General features: G+C 36.0%; 1 long non-coding RNA gene across 1 annotated transcript; it reads right to left on the reverse strand.

Moving 5' to 3' along the window:
* Positions 1-6495: 6495 nt before the first annotated feature.
* On the reverse strand, positions 6496-11164 carry LOC124113292. The gene is made up of 3 exons (XR_006857749.2): positions 11150-11164; positions 9671-9864; positions 6496-8845 (listed from the first exon to the last, which is right to left on the reverse strand). It is a non-coding gene; the product is annotated as an uncharacterized LOC124113292 (long non-coding RNA).
* Between the last annotated feature and the right edge of the window lie 315 nt (positions 11165-11479).

Below are 11479 nucleotides of genomic sequence, written 5' to 3' on the forward strand. Positions count from 1 at the left end.
CAACAACTAACAAGACTTAACAAGATACAAATGATTATGACAAATAGTCAGGGACTGTACACCCTTCAGGCATGTACTGCAGAAAACACAATACCAATGACCGACATGGTAATCCATGCCATATCTTCACTATTCAGGCAACAAAGAACTTCAAGACTCTGTTCTGTGAAGATTTTAATATTTTTTGGAAAACAATTACATCTTTCGAAATTATTGATTGTCAGAATCTTCTTTCTTTGGGGTTTTGCCTTGATCCACTTTTCTGAAACATAAAACAAATTCTGAATAAATCTAAAGCAGGTATTAAAAATATATAGTATAGATACAGTTTACTGAAGAGACAATATTCAATTTAGGATAACGATTTATCAGTATTCTAACAATAACATATTTGTAGGTGTTTGGAAACATATTTAAATATTCATTCAAAAACAGATAATTGCTTGCAGTAACTAAATTTATAATAGTATAATGGTATCATGCATCACATTGAATACAAAAGGTGGTACACCCCAACCCACTTAATGGTCAGTGGCTGAGTGCAGATATTAATCCAATTCTTAGCATTCATTTAAAGCCACAAAACCATCAAAAGATGCTTGATCTAGTAGCTCATGGTATTTAACAATAGTTTCTGTGCTTACGTTTGCATCATTCGCAGCCCCTGGGGAAAAATGTTTGTGCACATTTAATATCCACATACATAACGTCGAAGAAATAATACATGTACATCAACCTACAGATAAGTAATGTATAAAGCAATTACTATAATTAAGAAATAATCTAACATATATGTTCCACATCATACTCAAAGTACCCCACTGTACAGTTATTGGCGTAAGAGTACTAACGTTTAGTCGGCCACGGAAGTTTTTTGTTCAGGTATTGCATATGTTTATCGACTGTGTGTCATGGCGATTTAGCACGGCGCTACATACAAACCGACAGTGCAGATTGTCTTTTTGTTTATGATGCTGATTTACAGAAAATATTCAAATCAAAGATACGGAAAGATAGCTATAATCGTTAATATTAAGTTGGTATAGTGTATATTTATGGGCAGGAGGTTCATGATCAAAACCTAAACATTGAATGGCCAAGCCCGAAGTGATCGACAGGGCACGTTCGCATCATAGCTGTGCCGCGATTTCTTGTTTACCGGTTGTCCTACATACTCGCCCGTTCAGACAAATAACTGCTACTTTTTTCATATGAAATGACTAAGAGTCATGTGTGATTGCTCAAACTAGCTGTCCGTGTGAGTGACTTGCCCTAACTGTTTCACATTTTGTCGCAAATAGAGATTTTAAAAGTGTGGCCACGACATCTAACGTGAGTCGACGCCATATTGTAAACAAATTGCGTCAAGGTCGGTTTAACATGTGGTAGCTCGGGCCCCGTTTCTGTCGATGGTACACGCGATACAAACATAATGCAACTACTGAAAACATCAACATAACTTCTACAATGATGCCAGCAATACCTTTTTGAATTTGGGTTAACCGCTTATGGATACGATGTGTTGTAAAGTTCGATTTCGATTTGTTTTTCCTTTCATTGAAACTGTGATAATTGCGCTGTGATTGGTTTGCTGAAATAGTATTTTCCATGAGTCTAATGTACATGGTACATGCTGTGATTGTAGAAGATAATTGATAACCAATTGTGTATGCATATATTTCATCAAATACACATTACTAATCTCTTCAGAAAATGGAATATATAATAGCTCGTTTTCAAACATTCTGCCATGGATATTAGATCAAAAATTAATGTTAGATTTACAAATTATTTATGTACACTGTACTCTCGATTAACGTATGATAATCTATTGCAAGTCTTCAACTCGTATTTGATATGTCATCGGAAATGTCAGCAATGAGTAAAATTAATTTTATTTCGTTACAATCTGCAATTTTATTCAAATAGGCTAATGGGCGATCTTTTTCAATTTATCTTCCCTTCACTAACCCGCTAGGAGCGCTGACCCGGACGGTCCAACCTTAAACTGACGGCGCATGTGGTATGCGCGATACGAGCACTACATGTTACTATGACGCCTATAGACAGTTAACTAGTATAACCTTCACCTCTGTCGGCAACGGTCACGCTTGTGTGTGGACAGCATATCTTTTCGCCTAAACAATGATTTATCTATTGCCATGTCCGGAAATAAATGTTCTTTGATTTAATGATACATCAGGGATGACCACGACTGATCATATTGTATAGTTATCCACTAGACAGGCTTTCGAAGCGATGCGGTGAGATCAGCTGATCGTTCATCCCAGGTCGCTTTGCAATTGGTACTGAAAGTGTTGTCCTTGATGTATGAATATGAAAGTTAAGTAGATTGTGTGTACGTTCCTATATCTATGTTGTAGTATCGCCGAGCAGGCTAAATCATATGCATGCATTTCAGTATGTGCAGCCTTATAAGGCGATGCGGTACGCGAAATGTGAAGGTCTTATGCAACGTAAAGTTGCTCGTAGCCTCAATGTTGTGAATATTGACAGCAACACATGTGACATGTAAGTATTTGTCAGATATATAACAGAGAGCAATGAGAAATGTTCTCAAGAAATTGTAAGAGTAACAGGCACTGTCATCAACTAGATATCATGATACAATGTTCAAAACAAAAGTAATGGAAATCACTGAAATCTGTTTTGATATTAAGGGTTAATTAGTGCATGTTGTATAAAAGGATTTTATGTATATGAATGGTAGCTGTTTGTTGCCAAATACTACCATGATTATATTCCAGTATGATCAATGAAAGATATATATTATTTTGGCCTACAAAGTAGAAAAAAAATAATTTCAGACAGAGGACCCTATATATTAGTTAAATACATATGCAAGAGTATTTGTACCAACTACAATTTTTATAAAAAAACCCATACTAATACTAACATATATTCATACTAATTGTCAATCTCTATAATGTTGATTGTATTAACACTTCAGTGTCTACATCCAGTTTGCATTGACAAAAATCATATGATTGTAACACAGATAAAGCTGATTCTTAACTTCATTAGGCCTTGCTATATGTTTCCTTGTTCTAAACTGATGTTTCAAATTCCAACATAAACAAATTATCAATGTTATTTTTTTTCTATTCACACCAACAGATATCTGCATTGCACAATGACTCTTATTATTTTATTTAATATCTCGGCATACTTGTGCATGTGTACTAGTCTTTGATTACACATGCATGACTTTTCAGCAGTCATCTGTTTCTGAACTGAATATTATGCTAATAAAGATAAGTAACATAAAAAAAGGACTCTGGTATTCTTTCATGTTTGGAGAATCATTCAATTCATTGTGAAAACATTTTTAATTTCTTGCATAAGTTACTTTGATCTTGATAGATCAAAATAGATCCAAATTAAATTGAGGAGATTAAATTATGCAGTCTAATTCATTTCAGCCAGTCTGTCTAAAATCCGGTCCTATTTTTCAGGCAATAATAAATGAATGAAAATTTAAGAAAAAATATACCTTGCCTGAGTGAATCAGTCAATATGCACATTAACTAAAATTTTCAGTCAATATACATATTGGGCCTGTTTATAGACACTGACTGTAACATATAAGTAAGTATAATCTGTTGTATGCAAAAACAAATAACATAAATAAATCCATTTATCTACATGGAATGATTGTGGGGTTCAATTTGCATTTATTTAACCATCAGAAGATTTGATGATAAACTTTCTAAATTCATATTTGCTATATGATAATAATATCTACAAAATATACTTTATATTACAGGTGTCTTGAAATACTGTTAACTGAAAATCTGAATACTAAGATACATCAGGATAGTGTGTTGGTATGTATGGGAAATGATTTGTCAACATTAAAATAAATATAATGTTACAAAAACAAGAAGATAAAACTATGATTTCCATCTATTTATGCATCATACGCATTTTGTGGGGTAGTCAGTATGATTTGTTGTTTGTTGGGACAAATCTCTGTAATTTACTACTATTTTAAGAGCATGAGTATCAGAATTCTGTAAGAAATGATGGATCAGTGAATTAACACCTGTGATGACTCAGAGCACTTAATGATGGACACATGTTAAAAGGGGCAGAATAATATGGGTAAATCTCTTTTTTCAAAGTATGATGACTAGTATGTATACTGCAACTGAGTAACTGAGTGCTTAATAGATGCATGGTAGATTTTCATGTGGCCTATTTCTAAAAAATAATTTAAATTTAATTATTCAGATGCAACTTTTATTTTTGATATAAAAAGTAATATTTAAAATCAGTTGTTTTATTATTTTGAACGTTATTTCTTCTTAAATTTTTTTTAAAGGCACGGATGTATACTTACTATATATAGATCATTGTTAAACCCTGTCAAAGATGTCTGTCTGCTGCAAATGTAGGCATATCACTGATTTTATTAAATTGAAGTCCATGGTAGTATTTGTTGAGATTTGAATGCTTGAATTGTTGTGGGAAATAACACAAAGGCTGATAAATAAAATAAGTTTGCATTATTTCATCGATGCAATATGTTAGCCCAGACTGACAGAATGCCTGGCTGTTTTCTGACGTAGAAAATACCGTGGCAATATACCGTTTTTCATGACGTTTTTCCCGCTATCTTCCATAGTGACAATTCGTCTTGTAGTTGAAGACTCAACAAATGTTGATAATATAAACTAATAATCACTACAAAATATGTGCTAGTTAAAAATATTCAGTTGTAAACGACCGTTTATGAACGAAGGTGCAACAGGATAACCTTTTTAGCTTGGCTCCGTCTCTACATGTCAGTAGTTGGCGCAGCGCGCATAGATCCGGGAACCAGACCGGAAGCGACAGTTTGGACCGTCGCTTCGAACTCCGGCGCAGTGGTGACTCAGCATAACACCACTGCCACAGGCTAATTTGCATATCACGTGACCGGACTTTTCGCTTGTTTGTAAACAAACGCGCTTTTTCAGAAATCAGTGTAGAACGGACTAATGCAAGTATTTGGGGGCGCTTTACATATTGTTTTGCATAACTATATAGATATGCTACTTCAACTGCGACAGTGAGTTGCATGATAATATATATTTATGCATAAAAGTGACCGTGTCGCTAGCTCTCCGTTGGGCTTCGATGACAGCACGTGTAGCCGTACAACCAATGTAAACATAGGATAACTACGCAAAAACAAGTAGATTTTTACGTATTTGCATACTTTTACAATGAAAGTTTACCATTCTTTGACATTTGTTTTTGAAAATGTGTAGACTTGTCAAACATGAAACGGATGAAAAGCATATGCAATATCTTGAATGGACTGTGAAAGATGTGACGAATCGTCACATGGCGCTGGCCTGTGGCAGCACTCTCCTACCCAGAGTTCCATGCGGCCGGCAGCCAGTCAGCATAGTACCTCTGCCACAGGCCAGCGCCATGTGACGATTCGTCACATCTTTCACAGTCCATTCAAGATATTGCATATGCTTTTCATCCGTTTCATGTTTGACAAGTCTACACATTTTCAAAAACAAATGTCAAAGAATGGTAAACTTTCATTGTAAAAGTATGCAAATACGTAAAAATCTACTTGTTTTTGCGTAGTTATCCTATGTTTACATTGGTTGTACGGCTACACGTGCTGTCATCGAAGCCCAACGGAGAGCTAGCGACACGGTCACTTTGATGCATAAATATATATTATCATGCAACTCACTGTCGCAGTTGAAGTAGCATATCTATATAGTTATGCAAAACAATATGTAAAGCGCCCCCAAATACTTGCATTAGTCCGTTCTACACTGATTTCTGAAAAAGCGCGTTTGTTTACAAACAAGCGAAAAGTCCGGTCACGTGATATGCAAATTAGCCTGTGGCAGTGGTGTTATGCTGAGTCACCACTGCGACGGAGTGTGCTGTGGCAGAGGTAGACTGGTTCCCGTTCGTTCCTGCAACAGACTGGAACGACCGGTATTGGGTAAAACAACCTTCACCTTGACGTTACGGTAAACTGGTTTAGCGCCTTTGCTGGTTATATAGACAGTAACGTAGTCAAGACAAGATGGCGACTAATGTGTCGTCTGTCAACAGTAACATAGAAATTGCAAATATTTTGGATCGGGCGAACAGGTACCAATCTTGTAATTTTTTCCAATTAAAGGCTAAACAACGTGATGCTATTTTGGCATGTGCATCAAGGGGTGTTTTGGGTGTTCTACCGACTGGTTACGGCAAAACTGTTGTGATACAGTGAACGATTCCGCCAGCACTGTAGGCCTAGTGGTTGTGAATCCACTAAATGCGATTCTCGATGAGCAGCACAATCGCCTCCGTGGCCACAGTGTAATAATTATAAATAAATGTATGTTTCATGTTTGGAAAATAGTGCTATTTAATATGTAAACCTCCTGAAAGGGCGATACCTTGACGTGGTCAGGAGGCTAATTCTCTTTGACTTTGATATGGTCGTAAGGGAAGACCAAAATCGCCTTGTTGTAGTGATTATTTTATTGCACATTTTGTTAAATGTTTTCTATAAATAAAAATGTCTTAGTGTACTGTGTCCCATTATCCTCACCCCATATTCAAATTTCAGATCAGTCACATTATTGTTGATGAGGCGCATTGTGTCATATCATGGGGGAAATCTAACTTTCGACCAGCCTTTCTCAAAGTAGGGGATTTACGTGCAATCCTTAGAGCCCAGTATGAAATTCAGCAGGCTTTGTGCATAGTGAATCCTCTAATTGCAGCTGCAACTCCTGGCAGGTGAAATTTGCAATCAAAATAGATTTATAAACAAAACAGTATACACCAGCGAGGTATCGATACACTTTGTTGATACCCAATTTATGAAAACTTGACATGTTTCGGAAACATTTCCCTAATCTCTATTAAATCTATTTAATAGTATCCCAACTAACATTTAGTACATTGAGTCATTTGATTACACTGATGTAGACATGGAGATCTAAGATTAAGTATAGCCATGGACTTGTATAACTTGTATATAGGTCTGTGGTTTTGCATACAATGCAGCAACCTATAATCTAAAGGGCATCAACATTACTTACAAGGGTCAAAAGGGAAAATACCTCCCAAAAGGGTTATAGAATATTTGTTATTAGACTTTCTGCACATGGTTGACCACTGGACAAAAATGATGTTTTCCATGTACAATGTAGTTCAATAGTTTCACACATACATACATATGAATTTAATAATATTCTTAATGCTATTGGAAATGTGAAGTACATCCAAAGTAGTAGTACTAGTACAGTATACAGTCATCTCAAGAAGAAAATTAACACCACAACAATTGCACTCAGAAATCTTTCAATATATTTTCCAATATACACACTACAACATGTACAATCTACAGTATGGTTTGATAAGCTAAGGCAATTCATGTAGCGAAGCACTTTGACAATTACAGAGGTTACCGTAGTTACAAATAATAATGACGTGACAAATCCCAAATTTAAACAGTTACCATTAATCTCATCAACTCTTAAAATATGTGATAATAATCACATTTGTTAGTGAAATCATAGAAAAAATTGCTTACTTTTCTTATTCTCCATTCACCAATGTTTAGAAAACATATTGTTCTTAAATGCCAAGTTTAGTATGACAAATGGAAACGTAAAAACAATTTACAAACAGTCTTTTAAACATTTTTCGTTTGAGAAATGGTAACATAAACTCAATATCCTGATTTTGTTTCACAGTAAATATGAATTATGTATTATTGCTTATGTCTGTATGTTTACACTAGTGATCATCAATCAACACTGTCACTAAAAACAATTGTGAAAGTGAAATTCTAGTCACAGAATAGGTATGTTTTTGCCACGAAATACAGCTGGGATTGATATTAGTTACAAGAATAAATAGTTATAACACTGAAATATCTTTCTTCGATACTGCACAAAACAACAGTACAACATGATCATAGAATTAATATCACACAATCCAATTTCAATGGCCCCAAATATATGGTGAAAATATACAACCAGTTAACAGTAACCTCATTAACAAACATTTGCAAATTGATAACCCATCTCAGCTTTTTCCTGAACTTGTGAAAGTATCCATGCCAAATGGCAAAGAAATATCTTAATGCGATAATTGAGCATTTATTCATTTTGTTGTACATGAATACCAGTTTGACCAGATGAGTCAAAGATACTCTTCCAGGAACATTTCTTGATTGGTGGGTAAGAAATTCTGCCAATTGCCATTTTTTTTTTCTGCCTTTTAATCTTTTACTTTGATAAGATTTGAGTTCTCTTTTGATTTGCTTAGTTATGCTGAAGCATAATTGAACAACAGACAACTGGTGAGGCTGGTTCACTGACTGTAAGTGGTTGCAAGCAGTTTTGTTTAGGCACCAACGGAGAAGTGGCATCAGTTGACGGTATGTCAGAGACATGGCAGGTTTGTGAGCATATAGCAGGTGCGGCTGGTTCACTGACTGTATATGGTTGCGAGTAGTTTTGTTCGGGCACCAACGGAGAAGTGGCATCGGTTGACGGTATGTCAGAGACATGGCAGGTCTGTGAGCGTATGGCGGGTGAGGCTGGTTCACTGACTGATACATTTGATAACATAGATCTAATTAAGGAATGTGAATGAGTGGTATAAAGTGCCTGACTGCTACATGCCCAGGTCACTTCAAACATAGGCCCAAAAGTTACATCAGTCTGTACACCCATTTCTCTGGTCTTCGGCACAGTCCTTCCACTCTTTGTATTTGATATTTTCCACCCCCCTGCTCTCCACAAACTGTCAAAAATTTCTCCTCATCTCTAGTCCATCTCCCATTATGGCATGGTTCCTGAAAAATATTATATATCATTTTTTTTCAAATATTCTAATTTTAGGCAAATGGTGCAACATCAGTATGTTTATACAAAATTTGTGTCAACAGCTTAAAACAAAACTTAGAAGGTGAGGTGAAATGGGGTTTAATGTCGCGTCCAAGATTATTGTACTTATTTAGGGACGTGCATGTACGTGTGTGTGTTTGTGTGGCTGCTTGTACTAGTCCGGACTGATGCCGATTTATAGTGCTAGCTCACTGAGATACCATGCAGCAGTTTAACATGAATACCCCACTCAGACACAGTATACTGACTCCGAGCCGACCAGTCCTTGTTTTAGCCCCTTAATGCCGAGCGCCAGACAGGGTAACAACAAGTACCATCTTTTAACGTCTTTTGGTATGACGCGGTCGGGGATCGAACCCCCGACCTTCCGCTCTCCGGACGGACGGTCTACCACTAGATCACGGAGGCGGTACAAAACTTAGAAAATAATGTAGGGAGTCTCATATAAAACTTGTCAGGATGGCCAATACTGTTTGCTTTGTCTTAATCTTTACCACCTAAACTTTGTATCAATGATTATGTTATGGTACGGTCAGTCATGACTTCATTCTTATGCAAGTTCCTACAAACAAACATGTATGTGTATGCAGTTTGAATACAACTAATAATTACATGGTAATGAATGATTAAATATTAATAAATATAAAGAAATATTACTATAAAGAAATTTTCAAATGAATAAAAAATAATAGTCTGCCGTATCAATATTTGCACGAAATTAGCCAAAAGATACACTGACATCAAATAGCCATTATGTGGGTACTAATACTCACCTCAATTACTGCGAAAACTACAATATTTCAAGGCTCTCAAGCCTTGCCCAATGTGTTTTGTCAGCCGCCATCTTGTTTTAGCAGACCATGTTTTATTGTGGGCGATCACGGTCCTTTAATTCCTTGGAAAGTAGAGCAAGAGCCGCGACACCAAGCAGAGGATCCGGGAAATATTCGTGACACCAGCTGTTAATCTGGAGACAACAGATGTAATTACAGTTACTGTACATGTAGTATATTCACAAAGGCATTCAACAACATCTTATTATATCATATGTACCTGCATAGGGCCTGTTGCATGTTAAAGTAGTGCAACCTATTCAACTGACTCTTTATGTATGGTAATGCATTGGTTAACATGATCATCAGATGGACACATTTTAAAAGTCACATCAAATGATTAAATATTTATAAATAAAAATAAATACTACTATATAGAACTTTTCAATTAATTTAAAAATAATAGTCTAGTCTGACCCTATAAATATGGACAGATCTTTAATGTCCTTTCAATTAAATATGAAGCATTTGACGATTTATTCATTGTCCTGATTTTTTTCATCAGTTGATCATATTTATAATGTTAATTCTTTGATTGAATCAAGACATAAGGGACCAACCATTTGGTATTCTGGTGGTAGGGCTGGGATTTTATTGAGAAAAATAAATTGTCCCTGAAATATGCTTGAAAAAAATATTCATGCTTCAAACTGTTGAAAAAAAGAAATTGACTGCTACAAAGAATACATTGTTGCAAGAGGCATATAAAAACATGATTAGTCTCATAGTTGTAATTAAAAGAATATCTGGTATTTCAGCTGTAGCTGATAATATATTTTGTCTCCAAACACAATCCTAGACCCAGACCACCATCCCCTTCCCCACTCTCCCACCAATATCAAATGGTCCCTCAGTATGCTCAGGAATTAAATAATATACCCACGAAATTAGGGTACATGACAATATCTGACCATAAACATAGCCCAGTTCAAATGATTCCCGTTTCGTAATTATTGTCACGATAAAATATTTGCAGCTAAATATTTATTCGTGCTTTCATTGCCTTTAATTTTTTTGATGCGGGAATCATCAAAACTATTCACAAAATATTTCTAGATATTATTTCGGTCAAAATTCAGTTTCATGTGTTATCATTGACATTTTGGCCGTGTCATGTTGTTGCCTAGAAATGATAATTTCGTACTACCAGACACAATGACAAGCATATGAATTATGAATATAAGTGCATATGTAATAGTCCATGCAACAGATAGTTGACAACACGGCAGTTTCATACAGAATTTCTCAGAAACTTAAATTGTCTTGCGTAAGAACTTCATGATAATCTGTTCAGAAGGTAAATTCATAAGAGATTCATCGTCCTCCATTTAAAACAAAAACACTGCCGTGTCAATATTTGCACGAAATTAGTCAAAGAATATGATATCCCATAGCCGTTATGTTGGTACCAATACTCACCTCCATTACCTGGAAAATTACAATTTTCCAGAGTTCACTAGCTTCGCCCAATGCATTTTGACAGCCGCCATCTTGTTGTAGCAGACGATGTGTCATGGTGGGCGATACCGGTCCTTTGATTTAAGTGCAGCGACACCAAGCGGAGGATCCGGGAACCAGTCTATGGCAGAGGTACTATGCTGGCTGGCTGCCGGCCGCATGGAACTCTGGGTATGAGAGTGCCGTCGCTTATATCATTTCAAAAGGAGAGTTATTGCCCTTTGGAACAAAAAGATCGCCCATAGACGGTCGGTGATTTCCCGCCGCTGTGAATTTGTCGTCTGGACAGGT

Source organism: Haliotis rufescens, unplaced genomic scaffold, assembly GCF_023055435.1.
Source record: "Haliotis rufescens isolate VD_foot unplaced genomic scaffold, xgHalRufe1.0.p SCAF_7, whole genome shotgun sequence".
Classification (NCBI taxonomy): Eukaryota; Metazoa; Mollusca; class Gastropoda; order Lepetellida; family Haliotidae; genus Haliotis; species Haliotis rufescens.